We start from the raw sequence: 19,380 nt of genomic DNA on the forward strand, positions 1-19,380 counted from the left end.
TTCGTTGGCAGTTTTGACCGCTGTTGAAATACCACCCGTCAATGCTCCAACCGCACTTAAACCAGCAAATAAAGGAATTAGAAATGGGAGAAATCCTCCACTCGTCTCTCTTATTGAATATTTTTTCAACATTGGTTTTGTCATTTTAATTTTAAGTGAGCCAGTGTCATTCAAGATTTTAACCTGTTCTCTTGTGAGCAAAACATCAATTCTTACTGCTCCTTTTCTCTGAATTGTATTAACGTTAATCGTACAAGGCTTTTGATTTTGAACACAAGATGATAGTTTATGAAGATTGATTTGATTAACATATACCCCAGTTGGTACTTTGCCACTCATTTATTTAACAAAAAATTATGTGAGACTAATCATCACACCATTATCTGTATTAATCTGCAATTCTGTTTCTTCCAAAAGCAAACAATATGTATCAACTTCTTCACTCTCTCCTCTTTCAATGTATAGGGAAGTATCCACTCGATTAGACTTTATAGTTTCTTTTTGAGCGCTCAGGTCAAACGTATAGATTGTATACAAACTTTTAAATGCTGTCATATCCAAAATAGGTTCTTTATTTCCATTACTTTCACACACCTTTTGGTAAGACTTGTATGCTTCAGCAAAATCATTTTTTTCCCAATTAATTTCCAATCTATCTCGTGGATAAAATGTTCCATCTAGAGAAACGCGAAGTTGTTTCACCTTAGCATTATCACTCAATGCATTATTCTTATCAGTCGCAGTATCACCATCTGGCTTTTTAAAAATCATCCACAGATATCGTGGCTTTCCTTCCAGAACACCCAAATTCCACGTGTAAGTAGTTTGATTGAGTTTAACGTGTTGACATCTTCTTTTGAGGTATGATACACTGAGTGGTTTTTTTGAGTTAAGTCTTCGATTCAACATCTCTTCTGTTTTAAGATTAGGAGTATATTCACTGATATACCAACTCATCTCCTCAATTACAAATTTATTCTGATCACCAAAAGCATTACCAACACCAAAAAGCAATCTATTTTCATTATCATTCCTTTGTAGTTGAAATCTAATTTTAAGACCATACAGAACTTTATCATAATCACAAAATCCAAATATACCTTTAAGAGGAACTGCCACAGTAAAACTATTTTCTGCTTTTGTATCATCATTATACATTCCTTTCCTTTGAATATATCCAGGGTCTGTGTTTGTTCCCGTTGACATATCAGGAATAAAACCTTCGACAGACCCCTTTCCCATTCTATCACTGAATGTATAGAGTGTAAATTTCATCATTTCAGATACAGCAGAGACATAATCAACCGCTTCAACTTCTTGTGTTCCAATATACAATCGCACACTATCAAACATTTTCCAGAAGAAATCATTTACAAGTGTAGCGTTTGTGTTATTCCCAGCCTTAGTGAATTTAAATTTACACAACAAGAAACTTTCGGAGAGATTCAAATAGGTTTGTTGATTATTTATTTCAAAACTTTTTGTACCATTTGTATTCCAGTCTGTTCCAGTTATTGCATTTACCTTGAAGTAATCTTCTTTTTTAGTGGAGTTTGAGATAATAATAGTATCATCCAAATCATAGATACTATCAATTGCTTCCATACTTGTATTTATTTAGGAAAAAAGATGTTAAAACTTTTGAAACCCTGATCCAAGTATTTGAATTATTTTCTGTCGTTCTTGGGGGACAACTGAGTTTTACCTTTCTTAATTTCTTTTATTGCTTGTAATTTATGAGATTCTTTCTGAGCATCTTTTATACTCTTTACAGCACCTGCTACATTTCCCACAGCAGAAGCAGTTGAACCAATTAGGTCTTTATGTTTAAGAATAGTTGAACCAATACCCATGAGAGTATCAATTATCCCATCTCCTCTAAATTGATGTCCAACACCCCTTTGTCTCTTAGGTTTATAGTATCCTCTACCAAGATACATACCTTCACCCTTGTAGTACGGGAAAGGAACATCCCATCCCCTGTAATTATTTTATATTTTCCCAACTCGTGCTTCCTCACAATAACCATCGTATTTATTTATTGAAAAACTTCACGTAGGTGAATTCTGATGGATATAACTTCTCCATTAAAAGAGATCACACGATTATCTTGGTCGGTTATCCTAAAATTTACTCTGTGTATGGTTTTTCCTGACACAGGTAGATAAACCAAATTTTTAGGCTCCATATTGAATTTATAACCAATTGGGGTTGAGTATGCGCTGAATGAAAATATTGTATTTGTTTTTAATCCATCATTATAAGCACCATCAATCAAATCACAGTGAATTAACACCGAATTTATTCCTGAGGATATTTGAATGACATTATCACTGTAAAACGTCCCATTAGTTTCAATCTTTTTTGAGGAGAAACCTAATAACTCTCTAAATGAATTATCAATTGTGAAATCAACCTTGTAGTTATTTTTAACTTTAATCGTTGATTTTGAAGTATGTTTTTGAATGTTTATAATAATATTTTTTGGTTCATCACCCTGTTCTTTCATAAGACGAGCAATTTCGGAAGATATTTGAGAAATCTCGTATGCTCCGGGTGAGACTGTTATCGTTTTGTATCCACTTCCCGGATTATAACTAAACTTGTCCTTTTTCTCGGTTATATTAAATAAGGTATTATAAGTCTCCATGGACAATAAAGATGCCTCATATTCTTTTGTTGTGTCAAGTTGTAGTGGGTATGGGAATGAAGATGTGTGGTCGCTTGTTGTGAAATTAAAACTCAGGATTGTGCTTCTCATCTTATTTAATATGAGATAAAATGTCTTTATATTGAGATTTATTAATTATTTTCATGTTCATCAACTGGTCTAAAATGGCTGATGCTTCATTAAAACAATTGTTATTTCCAGCCTTCTTACTGCCGAACAACAATAACAGTCTATTAACTAATTGCGATGGGTCATTTGGAAGAAAACTAATACCTGAACCAAGGATACTTAAAGCCTGAATAATGTGTTTCTCCTTCTCATTCTTCCTACTTTTACCAGAAAGAATAACCTTATAATTTAGAGTGTTCAGCAAATCAATATATACTCTATCATCATTATTTTCCATATCCAATGGTTTATCAATATACTTTGATTCATCCCTCACAGTTGAACCTTGCCTTCCATCTTTTGTGAGAAGAAACATTAATCTCGGAGTTAGTTTAACAGGGGTTGAGCAGAACTTAAGAACTTTAATTCATCATTAAATATCAATACCTTTTCTTGAACAAGATGAAATATTGCTGGTTGTTCTGTTGGAATGAGTCCTGCTTTGGTTTTTGAATCCGCTGAATATTCATTGTTTTGAACAGCATTCACAATATAATCAGGGGGTTGATTAATCTCTTCCAGTTGTTGAAATAAACCTTCATCATGTTCTAATTCTCCAATATGCTCTAATTCTTCCTCCGTCATTTGACTAAAATCTTTTAACATTTGAAGCTTTCTAGGAGTATATTCTACTGTGGGAACTGTGGAAACATCTTTCATTTTTTCTTGGGAAGTTTTTAAAAGTGGTTTAAAAAATTTCTCTTGTTTTTTTTCAAATGCTTCTTCGCCCGTTAGTTTCTGTCTGCGTTTCTTCTTTATGTCTTCCTGTTGTTTTACAACTTTTGAAACCAACTCTTGATGTTCCTTAAATCTTCTTGCTCTTTCTTTTGTATCCATTTATTTATTGTAAAATATCATTTAATGAATTGTAAAGATCAACAGGAAAATTTTCCTTTTCTTCATCATTCAAGTAGATGTGTTCAAATAAATCCTTTTCTTTAAATATTTCATCAAATTCTTTATTAACATTAATGCAAGTTGTAATTTCTTCTTCACTAATCCTTGCATCTCTGCTTTTCATACGTTTGTGTTGAGTTTCTTCATCAACATCAAAACCGAATGATAAAATCTTCACTCCGCTCAGATATTTAATAATTTGTCTCGTTCCTTCTGGATTAGTTTCTAATATCCCAACACCACCAGATTTTAGTTTCTTTAACTCACTCTTACAATGTGAATATTTTGTTGTACCAAGAGAAACCTCCTCAAATATTTGTCCTTCATTCCTCAATCGCATATGTTCCTCCACTGAAATATAGTGATAATCTTCACCTTTTACTTCTCCAGGTCTTATTACTCTAGTTGTTGTTGATACAATGCGTATCACGGGGTGTTTTTTAAGTAAATTTACAATATTCTCATTTGTACTACACAAGAACCTTGATTTATGAAAGTTTTTTCCAGAAGCAGATTTACCCACAAGATTTATAATAATAGTTGTCATTTATATATGTAATTGTTTATAAAACAAAAAATATATCCCTTAATATCTCATCTTGTTTCACAACAATATATTTATATTTTTCAGTCGTGTGCTTCATATAATCCTCAAATTTCTTTTTACTACATAATGTAGAACAATTATCTCTCCAAAAATTATTGATATCTATTGAATTTAACTTGAATAAAATAAAAGTATTAGCATTGTTTCTGATGGAACGACGAGGAAGTTGAAAGTACGATTGACTAAGATAAATACAATTACAAGAAGAATGTCTCCCTCTTGTGTAGTAGCTGTCCATTACCGTTTGGTTTCTCTCATTAACACAATCATCAAAGATAACGAGGTTCTTTTTTGATTTATCCAAATCTTGGGGAGACGGTATATCATCCGTATTATCACTAAGAATACAAGTTATAAGATTTGATTTCTTTTTACATCTCTGTGTATCACAAAATAGTTGAATTATATCTTCAATGTTATAATCATTTAGGTTTTTTGACGTTTAAATAAACCTATTATATCTTCTTTTGAAGACCAGCATTAAAACCTTGTGAGAGTAGTTGATACTCTGGTTGAAAACTCGACTTTGTGAAAATTATTAAATTATCATAATCTAAAAAGTTGGGAGTGAGGAGCATTTTTAAAAGTAAGCAGGTTTTTCCACATCCACTTGAACCAACTATGAGACATCTTAATGAATTTGGGAGATTTTTATGGTTGTTAAATTTTATCTTATTTTCCCAAATAGGTAAAAAATCATTCATTTATATATTTGAAAAACAGGTTATTTAATTTATTATTGGCTTTTTTAGAAACTCTATATTTTATCCTAAGTTCAGGTTTAATTTCAAGATAATCCATTATTTTATTTATACAATATCTTGTGTTGATATTTCCCTGAAAATTACATCCATGAATAATATACAACAACAATCCTTTGAACATTTCTCTTATACGTTCAGTTTCTTCCCTTGTAAGGAAAGGTGTGTTATCATCCTCATACTTTACATTCATTTCTCTAATCAATCTTGTAAAGTAATTCATTTTTGGTGTAAATCTAAAAGAATTATTTTCCTTTTTATATTTTTTATTATCATTAATTAGAAGATAATCACAGAATATACATTGTTTATAGGCTTTTGACTCTGTGTTTAATCCCCGTCTTTCACACGCAGGACAATTCTCAAATTTGTCATATGGAGAATCAGGAAAGTCTAGCATATTTATAAAGTAAAACTTTACTTAAACTGAAATTCATCTATACTTTCAGTTGTATATTACCATCGATATCGATATACTTTTTTTCATTATCAGATTCAACGACAACATTTTTTATATTAAAGGTAATTTTAAAATTATCGTTAACTACTATTGAACGAAATGTCATTTCACCTGATATATTAACATCCTTTATTTCATCAAGATTTACATCTTTAGGGTTGTTGAAAAAAATACAAATTTCTCCTTGCATATTACAGATGGTCTTATCTTTTCTTTCTAAAGCTTCATCCATAAGGTTTTTGTTCTTTGATACTTTTTCTTGTTTCATTGCTTTTTCTAGTTTTGAATATATTACTAGAAGGAGAGGAGAAACTTTTGTTAGAGATACTTTAATTGATGTTCTACCAGGTATACTAAAAGCCCTTCCACTGAAGGAAATTGAAGAACTCATATTATTTACCATAATAGTTTTTATCCAATAGTTGTTATATTTATCTTTGTTCAATTTTACATCCTTGACATATTTCTCAGTATCTTTAACAGATGAAGAGATTGATTGAAACTTGTCTTTTGTGTCTTGAAACATTGTATTTATTAAGTGAAAAAGTTGGAGGATAAAATGTTTTTAAGCACAGATTCACCTATAAATTAAACGAAATTTTCATCAAGAAAATTTTAGTTTAAGCAAAGTTTTATTCTATAAATATGGTGAATACAACGTACTGCGATGTTTGTAATCACGAATATAAACATTATAGAAAACACCTCCGAACCAACAAACACACATTTAATCTATTTCATCAAATATCTCCTCTTGAGTTGGAAAGAAAACATTGTGATATCTGTTCAAAGGATGTTTTGAAGAGTAGTTATAATCAACATCTTCAATCACAAAAACACAAGAAAAATGAGTTTAAAGTAAAGGGAGACTATTATATTAAAAACACTGATGAGGCATTTAAAGGGCATATAAAAATAAGGATTTTTCAATTTGGAGAACCCGGTCCATCATCAATAGCTGAATCAATTGAAATAGTGAAACCCGATGTTGAAAAATTTATTAAAAAGACATTAAAAGAAATAAAAACTTTAAAGTTTTATATGGGAGTGAAAATGAATATGAAAAGACAAGATGAAGAACAAACTCCTTATATGAGAACAGATCTTCATTTTATAACATCATTTCAAGATTTTTTGAATAGTGGGGTTTATGAAGAACTATCAAGACAAGAGGAGGATGTTGATAATACAGTGGTAGGAAGTGGATTCAATATTAAAAAAATCATCTTTTTAGATATGCACATTCTAAAATCAAACCCTCTTAAAGCTTCTTCTTATATTGAATTACCAAAAGAAATAAAACTAAAGAAGGCAGTTGTTAATATTAAGAACAATGATAATAAATGTTTTCTCTGGTCTGTTCTTGCTCACTTACATCCACCAAAATGTAATTCAGAAAGAGTAAAACAATATATGAAATATGAGAATACCTTGGACATTAAAGATTTTAAATTCCCAATGCCATTAACAGATATTCCTAAATTTGAGAAAAAGAATAATCTTTCTATTAATGTATATGGATTAACGGATACAAACAAAGTTCAAATATTAAAAATTTCAAACAACTATAAAAATGAAGAAACACACATTGACCTTTTATATTTTAGTGTTGGAAAGAATTCACATTACACATACATCAATAATTTATCAAGATTAATCTCTTCTCAGGTATTCAGAACAGCAAACAAAATATATCCTTGTAAGCGATGTCTTAATTCATTTCATACAAAAGAACGATTAGAACAACATTCAAAATATTGTAGTAATCATAAATCAGCTGTAATTACAATGCCTAAACCTGGTGAAAAGATTTATTTTGAAGATTATAATAAATCTATCATGCACCCATTTGTGATATACGCTGATTTTGAATGTATCCTTAAAAAGATAAATACTGCTTCTCCTAATCCAAAAGAACCATATACAAATAAATATCAAAAACATATTCCTTGTGGTTTCTGTTATTATATCAAATCATCTGTTGGAGAAAAGTATAACAAACTTGAACATTATCGTGGAAAAAATGCTTCACAAGAGTTTGTAAAACGATTAGAAAAGGATTGTATAAGACTCACTAAATTAATGAAAGAAACAAATGAACCGATGAAATTAACCAAAGAAGAAAAATTAGAATTTAGAATGAACAATATCTGTCATATTTGTGAGGGGGAAATTAAGGAGTCTAAAGTTAGAGACCATTGTCATCTTACTGGTAAATATAGAGGTCCCGCTCATTCCTGTTGTAATCTTAATTATAAATTACCTTCTTTTATTCCAGTCTTTCTTCACAACAGCGCCAACTATGATACACATCTATTTATAAATGAACTTTCAAAAACACCAGGGAATATTTCTGCCATAACAAACACAAGTCAAAAGTATATTTCATTTTCAAAATGATATTCACAAAACCTATAACTCGTATTAGGTTTTTAGATTCTTACAAGTTTATGGGAACACCACTAGCCTACCTCGCATCAAATCTAAGCTCCACGGACTCTTTTCCAAATCTTAATTCATTCTTTCCAAAAGAGGAAATTCTCACTCAAGAGGAAATTCAGATTAAAGAGAGAATTCAAAGTAAAGAGGAAATTCTAACTGAAGATGAAATTCTAATTATAAAGAAAATTCGAACTAAAGAGGAAATTCAGATTAAAGATGAAATTCTGATTAAAGAAGGAATTCTTACGAGAGAGGAAATTCAAACAAGGAATGAAATTCAAAGTAAAGAGAAAATTCTTACAAGTAAGGGAATTTATCCTTATAATTATATGGATTCATTTATGAGATTTAAAGAAACACAACTTCCTTCAAAAGAAAGTTTCTATAATAACCTTTATGAAGAAGAGATAAGTGATAAGGAATATAAACACGCACAAGAAATATGGAAAATATTTAAGATAAAGAACCTTGGAGAATATCACGATTTATATCTAAAAACAGATGTTTTATTGTTAGCTGATGTGTTTGAAGCTTTTAGATCACTCTGTCATAATAAAAATTGTTATGGATTAGATCCTGCCCACTATTTCACAGCTCCTGGTTTAGCTTGGAGTGCAATGTTGAAAATGACAAAACAAGATATAGATTTAATCAGTGATGTGGATATGCTTTTGATGATTGAGAAGTCCAAGAGAGGTGGAATATCACAAGTATGTTCAAAAAGATATGCTAAAGCAAATAATAAATATCTTCCAAATTATGATAGTGAAAAAGATAGTAATTATTTGATGTATTTTGATGCTAATAATTTGTATGGATGGGCAATGTCTCAATCTCTGCCTTATGGTAAATTAGAGTGGGTGGAAGAAAAGGATTATGAAAAGGCTTTGATGAATATTGTTATTTCTTCTCAAGAGGAATTGAATGACGAAGAAGAAGGTTATTATTTTGAAGTTGATTTGAGGTACCCGAGTGATCTTCATAATAAGCATAAAGATCTTCCTTTTGCATGTGAGAAAGAAACTCCAAAGAAAGAATGGTTAAGTGATTATCATAAAAGTTTTAATATTAAAGGTAAATCAACAGAAAAGTTATTAACAACATTCTATGATAAAGAGGGATATGTTTTGCATCAGAGAAGCTTAAAACAGTTTTTGAGAGAAGGATTGAGAGTAGCTAAAATTCATAGAGTTTTAAAATTTAAACAAAGTCCTTGGGTGAAAAAGTATATTCAATTCAATACAGATATGAGAGCAAATACAAAAGTAAAATTTGAAGGGGACTTTTATAAATTAATGAATAATGCTGTATTTGGAAAGACTATGGAAAATGTTAGAAACAGGCAAAACATTAGATTCGCAACATCTTGGAAAGAAGCTTCGAGATTGATAAATAAACCAAGTTTTGAGAGAGAAGAGGTTTTTTCAGAGAACTTTTCTGCAATTCATATGAAAAAGGAAAGTATTGTAATGGATAAACCAATTTATATTGGAACAGCAGTTCTTGATTTATCAAAGATATTGATGCATGATTATTTGTATAATGACTTAAAGAAAGAGTATGGTGAAAATGTTTCATTGTTGTATATGGATACTGATAGTTTTATCCTAGATATAAAAACTGATGATGTTTATGAAGATATGAAGAAAAATATTGGAGTATATGATACAAGTAATTTCAGCAAGAAGAGTGAGTTATTTTCCAAAAAGAATGAAAAGGTTATTGGTAAGTTTAAGGATGAGTTGGGTGGAAAAGTAATGAGTGAGTTTATTGGATTGAGAGCAAAGGCATATGCTTATAAGTATGGTGAACAGATTGATAAGAGGTTAAAGGGAATAAAGAAATATGTAATAAAGAAATCAATAACTTTTAGAAATTATTATAATTGTTTGATGAATAAGAAAGAAGAATATAGGAAAATGAATACAATAAGAAGTTATAAACATAACATATATAGTGAAGAAGTAAATAAAAAGGCATTAGGAGCCTTTGATGATAAGAGATTTATTTTAGATAATGGAATAGATTGTGTTCCATATGGATATTGTATGATAGAGTGTATAAAATAGATTATGTTTTAACGATGGGAAGATGGGTTAGGGTTTTTTAAGGGCTACCGCCGTGTTTTTTCACAATATATAAATGATTAAACCAAGTATTAATCAAACTAAAGAGTGGAGAAAATCTCAGTCTTGGTATATAAATGGAAAACATAATGAATGTGAAAAATATCAAATAAGTCTTATTGAAAAAATAACTAAAACAAAGGTAAATAAAACAAATAAGCGAATTAATTTAAAAACTAGTAAGTTAGAGGATGTAAAGAAAAAAATGAATATCCTTGAATGGACTGAAAACTTTGATGGTTATCAATTGAACAATGAAAAAACAATTTACTATAATCTCAAAATGATATGTGGCTCAGGAGGTGGCCAGATGAGAGCATTAAGAGAAGTTTATCATTTCGTAATAACACAAATGGGGTATCTTAAAAAATATAAAGATTCAAATGTTTTGTTTGTCAATATTTTAGATGGGGATTATTGTGCAAAGAAAATTAAACTATTGAAGGAATTTGAGAATGAACAAATCTTTATAGGTTCAATGAGTGAGCTGTTCAACCCCCAGGTGTTCAATTCAATGAGGTTCAACCTCCAAGTTAAAAGGGGAGACAAATAAATATACCTTGGGATAAAAAGGGGATTTATTTTTAGGGAAAAAAAATATAAATCGCTGAAAATCCCCCATTCATTTACATGGGGAAAAGTGAGCCAGAATCAGTATTCTTACCCTACTGACGTTTTAACTGACGTTTTTAACTAACTAACGTTTTAACAAATGTATTCTCAACTGCCTTCTGCCCCCTCTCTTGCCCCCTCCTCTCCCCCAGCACCACAGAGCCTTTTCTCCTCCTCATTCCACCCCCTCCTAGCTATTCTGCAATCCCCCCTCTCTAGATCATGTAATTGTGAGGGTCCCAAGAGTGAGTCAGAGATCATTGATGAAGATCAGGAATAGGACTGGGCCCAGAATGATGATCAGGAATATGACTCCTACTGTGGAAACCATCACACTGTGGAAACGAAGGCTTTTAGGATCATTCGCATCTCCTGCAATGAAGCTGCATCTCTGGGTTACTCACTTTCTCACCGCAGGCAGGTCGGTGGTCTTTCCATCTTCTACCGTCTCCTGTCTGGCATTGTCCCCCCCCCCTGCTCTGTCTGTGGTCTTTCCCCCCTATATTTCCACAGGGCACTCAAGGTCCAGCAAAATCCCCCTTCTGGTGAAACTGCCAAAATCAAGAATCACTGCTCATCTTCACTCTTTTACCCACCTCTGGAAAAAAAACTCCCACACTCTGGTCAATCCCACTCCTCCTGCCAGGATTTCAAAACAGCTGTTCAAACAAAACAGCTGTTAAAATTAAAAAACGCCAAGTCTTCAAAACAAAAACAAAAAAACATTTTGCCGACGTTGAGGCAGGCTGCTCTTGCTCTTATCTTCCCCTATCCAAAATCTTGATCTTTTCTACCCCTGTTAATCCACCCCAAACTCACCTCCTTCAAATTCCCTGTTTTCCTTCCTGAAAGTTCCTGAAGTTTACACCGTGTACCCCACCCAATCCCTCTCCCTTCCACAGATATCCTATTGTCTCTGTTCCCCACTTTTTTGTGCTTCCCTCTCCCACCCCTCTCGTCTCCTGCTCTCCTTGTTATATGTTCTGTGTGTTAGCTCTTATAAAAGACTCAACAATGTATACAAAAAAAGAACACTGCCTTGTGGTACTTCAGCCTTGACAGGGAGAGGAGATGAAAGGATGCCATTGAGAGCCACACGTTCGCTACAAGAGTAGAGCATGTCAGCCTTTATGAAACTTGACCACAAGCTTCTTCATCCATAATGTACCAAAGTGTATCAACCGCATAAAAATCTGCACTCATTAAAGGGAATCACAGGGGGGGAGTGGGGGCGAGGTTTCACAAAATAGGTATTTGCTCTCTTCTCCAAAACTACACACGATTTTGATGGAAACTTGACCACAACCTTCATCACCCATAATATACCAAAGTTTGGTCATGGCATTAAAAATAATTAGGGTTGAAGGGGGTGTGCGGGGGGGGGGGGGTTGAGTGACTGTTCCTCCTGATCCAGGTGAGCTTCAGGACATTTGGTCCTGTTTTTACATAGTTACATAGTACAGTGTTGGATTTCCAAGCAGATGGAATATGACCGAGCACAATTGACAGAGTGAAAGGGGAAAAGAGAGGATGTGCAAGACCAGCAGAGCAGGCTTTTAGGAGATGTGAACTAATGCCCTCTGGTTCAGTTGAGGGTTGAAAGAACATTCTCCACCGCTTCAGGTGCAAAAGACAGAATATCCAGGAGCAGCTGTTTATGACAGGGAAGGATGGGTCCCAAGAGTGAGGGATTGGGGACACAAGATTTGGAAGCAAACACAGAATTAAGGCATTCAGCCTTCTCATGAGCGGAGTAGGCTGCAATGCCATTTGGAGATAAGGAAGGGATAAAAGGGGAGCATACACCAGAGACAGACTTAACAAGGCACCACCACATTTTAGAAGAGGGAGACAAGTTTGAAAGTTCATTCTTCAGACTGGGCAGATGATGTTTTCTGGCTCTCCTGAGTGTGGACACACACTTGTTGCAGGATTGATGGAAAGCACTGAGATTGCCTTCAGTCAGATTTGCCTTCCAGGAAGGGAAAGCAAGTTGTTTCCAAGCAACTGCCTCACAAGTGTACCATGCATGAGAAGAAGGGGAGGATAATTGAAAATGAGATGGGGATGAATCTGTGTGGGAGAGAGAGAAGGTTTCTGAAGAAGAATTGCCAGGCTGAGTTAAAATCAGGGGCAGTAGATATAGAAGACCAGTCTTGAAGAGAGATGGCTGCTTGCAGTCCCTGCCAATCTGCTCGAGTGAAATGTTAGACTCGCCGACATTGAGGCAGCTCTCTGAGAATAGCCAGAGAGATGTTGACTTTCACAAGCACAGGATCAGATGAACCAATTTGAACAGAGGAAGAGCAGGAGACATTTGTGGGAAAGTTAGTCATCACCAAGTCAATAAGGGAGGATCTGCCATTTGGAGAAATCCGGATTGGAAAGTTCACAGATTGAGTCAGTCCCATGGAGTCACCTTTACTGAAGTCCCATGACTAGTGAGAGAGGCACCAACATCGAGCTAATTTGCATGGTGACAATGGAAATCGCCACATATGAGGAAGAGAGAGTTAGGATGTGAGGTTAAAAGTTTGTCCATGTTGTCTGAGAGAGATGTAGATGAAGTCATTACTGTTAGGAGGAATGGACAACACACAAATGAATAAGAGGTGGTAGCTGAGGGGAAATCACAACCAGAGGTACTCTTGGGGCCCTGGGGTTTGGGAGTTGTAAGGTCAGTATAGTGGTAGTGAGAAATTGAGTTATTGATGTGAAGTACAACTCCACTCCATGGTGTGGTTCAGGTTGCAGCATTTCTTCCCTTCTCTCTCCTCTTTTCTTGTTTGTTCACTCACTTGCTTCTTGTGTCCAACAGTTGTCCCACTGCCCTACTGTCAGTACATATCTTTCATCACCTTGCTCTTCCATGAGCCTTGATCTTGTAAATAAAAAATGCATTCACTAATATTCCCATGCGTGAAGAATACCTTTGGAAATTACCTGAATGTTTTGTCATCATCTGGATCAGCATGCTGAGCATACAGGTTATGGAAAACATAAGAAAGGCCAAAGCCAAAGGTTTTTGCATTTTGCAAGTAAATGCTTTAGGCTCTCCAACAAATATAATGCAACTACCAAAGCATCCAGCCACTGACAATAGAAACAGCAGATTAATCAACAAGCTTGAAGCTTTTTCAGTACCGTCCTGCTTTCGTGAGAACAGCACTGCAATAACTGAAGTGAAAATAAACCCCAGTATATCAAATGCTAATAGGGTAAGTGCTATGGGATGAAAGAATGACAGGTATTCTTTTGGCATAGCAACACATGTATCATGCTGTTCAGTAGGCCACATGTCTTGAGGACACTGGAGGCATGTTCGAGAATCTGCATGAAATCAGTCATTTATAATTATTTTCCATTAACAAAAATTATTGGCAACCAGCATTCAGAATGGAGGTTAAGCAAGCATTAGAAATCCTTGGTTTTGTCATCCAAGGTAGAGTAACAAAATGCAGAGATAAAAAGAATTGTATGTCACCACCATTTATTCAGTTGTGCTTCTTTGTGCAAGTAACATAGGATAAGGGTCATATGGAATATATTTGTTTCTGACAGCAAGAGCTCAAACACTGAAGTGAAATTTATGCCCCTCAAAGTCAGAAAGGTGATCCTTCCTTTTCCTTTGCAGCACATGGCAGCTGCTGCTGCTGCATCATTTGCCAGGAGTGAGACTGTTCCGTTGAAGCAGGTGGGTTCCTTTCAGTTAGAGCAGGAATTTTGATTTTTTTCAGTGCTGGCGATCGTTCACCAACTCCTCGCAGAGGACACCATATGATCTGTACCATGCACAAACTCATGCCAGCAGATGGGACACCCAGTTTCATGTCCATCTGAGGGACGGCACACACATTGATGCCTCACTATGTCTATAAAACACTTGGATGACAGGTTACAGTTGGGCTTGGATTCCAACTCAGGCTAGATAACTCCGAGGCCTGATGCAGGTGCATGCTGTTTTCTCATGAAGAATGAGTCGAGAGAAAGTTGTCTTGGCATTTTCTTTTTTCCCTTGTAGAACTCAATGTCGCTTGAAAAATCATTCGACGCCATTATTTTCACTGCAGTGCTGCACTCCAAGTCAGGATAATTTTTATACGTGAGATCCAGAGCTTCGTTACTATGTTCAGAATGTTGGAAATAATTTGGCAAATTAAAATCCTCTCTGTTTGGTCATCTTCTGTTGCTTCTTCAGCCCGTTGTTGGTCGAGCTCGATCAGGTCCTCATTGCTCAAACTCTCCCCAATGGAGTTAATCAACTCCTCCACATCTCCTGTGTTGACTTCATCAAATCCCACATCGATGGCCATCTTGGCGATTTCATTGTGCAGTGTGGAAAGCTCAGGTTCGAATCCCATGAAATCATAGATGCACTCCGGCCAAAACTTCCTCCAAACACCATTCATGCAGTTGTCTGTTACTTTCCTCCAGGCATCAGCAATGTTTTCAATGGCTTTTATGATGTTAAAAGACTGCCAGACGTCTCAAATGGATTGGCTGCCTTTGCCATCGGTCTCACAGATTAACTGAGAAAAGGTTCATCGTGGGTTGTAAGCCCTGAATGCTGCGATGGTGCCCTGATCCATTGGCTGAAGGAGACAAGTTGTGTTTGGAGGAAGAAACACAACTTTAACTTTGATGCCAGTTGATAAAGGGTCGAGGTTAATTGTGTGACTTGGTGCATTGTCGAACAGTAACAGCACTTTCTTTTCAGTTATTTTTTCACAATAACTTTTCACTCCTGGACAAAAATCATGCACAATCCAGGTCTGAAAAATTTCACTGGTCATCCAAGCCTTGCGGTTTCAGATAACAGGCAGGGTGGCCTTGCAAAAGCCCTTCATTGCTCATGGTCTTTTAGAATGGTAAACAAGCAAGGACTTTAATTTCAAATCTCCTTCCACATTGCCTCCAAGCAAGAGTGTAAGTTTTGACATCATGTTTTGACTTTGAACTAATTTTAAGGTCATGACCTAATTATAGACATTTTACCATTTTTCACATTAACCCCACCAAAGTTTGTACAATCAGAACTAAATTGCCATCACTCGAGATGCCAGAGCATGGTGCATTTAAGCTTAAGTTACATCATACCCCTCCAGGTTAAAGGTCAAGGTCTTACACCCCTATGAGTACTAAACCACGATTTAGGTTTTTCTCCCTTTTTCTGCCAATGTCTGAGCTGTATCTCAGAGCCGGCTTGGACTTTTGGAATGAAATTTAGCAACAATGATGGGAATGAAATGTATGCGGGGATTGACACAATATTTTTGACCTTGACCTAATTTTAAGGCCATGACCCAGGCATTTTAACATTTTTCAGCAAAACTCAATGAAGGTTCATCTGATTGGAATGAAATTGCCCTCCTAAAGGCCCAGTCACACCTTGAAGTTTTAGCCAGCTTATGCCGATTTTTGGAAAATTTGTCTAAAACGCTGGTACATGTCGAATACGTTATGGGTAAGTTTTGGTAACATTGAGAGCACTCTGAAAAACACTGCCATACGTCGTTGTACACTGGCTTTAAACGTTATACTTTTCGGTTGTCCTCAAATTTTCCATGCTTGAAATTTTAAGACTTATGCCAGCGTATGACTCACATGTTCCGCATAACGCTGGCCATAAGTTGTAGGCACGTTACGCGATCGTTGACACACGTCGACACACGTTACTTGTGAGTTACTCATAAGTCGAAACACGTTGAGGTAATGTTTAGCGTACCCGAAACTTATTTCTAACCTATGAGTAACGTGTTGTACTCACGTTACGCGATCGGTGACACACATCGACATACGTTACTTGTAAGGTGCTCATAAGTCGAAACACATCAAGGTAATGGTTCGCGTCAGTGTTCCAGACTCCGTTTTTTTTTTTTGTTTTTTGTTTTTTTTCTTCCTTCCTTCAGTATGATGGTGATTTTAACACTTCGATTTCTAGTGCGGTTATAATATAATATAATTAATAGGCTGCTGCTCAACGATTTAAATCATAACCGCACTGTACACTGAACACCGTCATACCGAAGAAAAAAAAACCGGGAGTCTGGAACACTGACGCGAACCATTACCTTGACGTGTTTCGACTTATGAGTACCTTTCAAGTAACGTGTGTCGATGTGTGTCACCGATCGCATATGGTGCGTACAAATTATTCCCATCGCATGTGGAGTGTGTGTCATACGGCAAGTACGTCGTAAAATTTTCAACATGTTTAAAATTACAAGACGTACTCCACTTAATACGACGTATGATAGCGTACTTTAGCGTTCTATTCACACATACCAAACTTGCCCATACCGTATTCGACGTGCGCCGGCGTTTTAGACGCATTTTTCAGAGGTCGGCATACGCTGGCAAGATCGCCAAGGTGTGACTGCGATGTTGACACTTCCATTTCTGTGGGGGTTATGATTTGAATTGTTGTGCGGCAGCCTTTCCATAACCTACGCCACGTCATCGTCGGCAATGCGTGCAGCGCGCTATGCCTAAGTTAGACTATCGTTGGGCATAGGTTGTGAAGGCCGACAACAGGTCCAGCATTCGTTGGTATAAGTTATCTATAACACAACGAAACGTTCTGTGTCCCTTACTAATACGTTATGCATAAGACCAAGTCGTTATGAATATGTCCGAATCTTTAAAAAAAACATCAAAAGTTCAACGTAAGCCAGCGTTTTACATACATTTTAATACGTTGCCATTGCTGGCTAAAACGTCAGGTGTGACTGGGCCTTAAGATAGCCGAGAGCAAGGCGCATTTAAGCTTAATTTACACCATGTCCATCTGGGTTTAATATCAAGGTCAAATAAAGTCTGAAAAAAATGCGATTTTTTGTCATCACTCAATTTTGCCAATGGTGTTCTTGTATCATAATAGTGACCTCCACTGAAGTTTTGTACCTCATATTTGTTTCGTGTCCTTGACCTACTGATTTGGATTGTGCCCCAATTCACAAAAAATACCGATTTGGTCAAAACTTGAATAATTGTCCTGTGATTTTTATGATGTTGAGTTTTATGGATAGCTTTTAGATGGGGACACATTTTCTTTATATACAATCTATGCATAAATGTTGAAGGTTAACGTCATATGGTGGTCTGAAAAAACATAGAACCATCATTGGATCACGGGCCAAGGGTAAGTCTACCGATGGTGAAGCAGCTAGGTAGTTTTTAGTGTTTTTCTCCACGCACCCCCCAAAAAAATTTAAATGACAAAATATGTGTACATGTAAATATATACAGGAGACGAGGCGTAAATCGTCACCATCGGGATCGAGAAAAAAGTGACGACTTAGACATGTGACGACTTACGCGTATGCAAACATTCATGATGACTGTGGGGTGAAGGATGAAGTCGCACGTGGCCTGGACACATACGTGTGAGAGGGCACAACAATCTCTAAGCCGGCTATTGTACCAAAAGGGAAACACAATCCTCGGGGCAGAGGTGGGGGTTCATTGGTGAGTTGGAAAGTGATCAAGCAAAGATGGAGTTCATCACTTTATCAAAAGTAAAGATAATGAACAACTGTAAGACAACTCGAATACCATCAGTGATGGTATATGACCATCGACAAATGTGGAATGAATGGCTGTTAGAATTCATTCATTGGAATGAATGTAGAATGAGTTTTCATCTGGAATGAAAACTCATATACCATCGACAAATTACATGACACACAGTCATCGTGATGAATACCACTCAATACCTATGTGAAAGTGAGTGTGGTGATGTACAAAACAAGCCAATATAAAACCATGATCGGACTTCAATGCTAAGCCCGATCGATCCTTTACTCCTTCGCCAGAGACTGCATTGCGCAGCCTGTCTACTTCTTCAGATGCATGTGGGACGGCGTGCTGACTGAGCTGAACATAGCGCAGTTATAAATAGCCTATCACTGGCGGTGTAAACCAATGAGAGCGCATCACGATTCCATGAAATCGGGCGTGTGACGAGTTAGGCATGGTAATTTACTTGAGTTTCCATTACGCGGGAACGGACAACATCTGACAACTTGGACGAAGTGACGACTTCGAGATGACGACTTACAGACTTTATTCAAAGGGATTTAACATTAGATAAATTTGGGACTTTTTGACGCTACTGACTTCGGCGAAGTGACGAGTTACACGCTGCCGACTTACGCAGAGTCTAATATATATATATATATATATATATATATATATATATATATATATATATATATATATATATATATATATATATATATATATATATATATATATATATATATATATATATATATATATATATATATATATATATATATATATATATATATATACAGTTGTGGTTGAGGAAATTCGCAAACCACCATTCAGGTCCCGTAGGTGAGATATCTCTGTAAGTATATGTGTAGTTAGCCCAAACCCGTTGTTTAGAGGGAATAAATGTGATTCATTCGGGCTGCGACCCTTCAAGATAGCTGTTTTACTGTTCCATCTTTATTTTGAACCAACCACGTCTCAACCGCTATCACACAACAACCACCAACCGCAACGCCGCTTCACAACAACAACAACGCCAACATCCACGACCTTTACCGTCACAACTCGCTCTCGCAACCATCGCATCACCGCCATTCCAAGCGTCACCGTGGCCAGGG

The 19,380-nt window shown here is 35.6% G+C and overlaps 1 long non-coding RNA gene across 1 annotated transcript in view; it reads right to left on the bottom strand.

Moving 5' to 3' along the window:
- Positions 1-14,207: 14,207 nt before the first annotated feature.
- The window catches only part of LOC147035224 (uncharacterized), a 34,259-nt gene continuing 29,086 nt past the window's right edge, over positions 14,208-19,380 (bottom strand). Inside the window, exon 4 of the long non-coding RNA XR_015061812.1 lies at positions 14,208-15,336. This is a non-coding gene — a long non-coding RNA (uncharacterized LOC147035224). The remainder of the gene's footprint in view (positions 15,337-19,380) is intronic.

The sequence above is a fragment of the Eptatretus burgeri genome, chromosome 1 (assembly GCF_056783735.1).
Source record: "Eptatretus burgeri isolate ZD-2024b chromosome 1, Ebu_testis_v1, whole genome shotgun sequence".
NCBI lineage: Eukaryota > Metazoa > Chordata > Myxini > Myxiniformes > Myxinidae > Eptatretus > Eptatretus burgeri.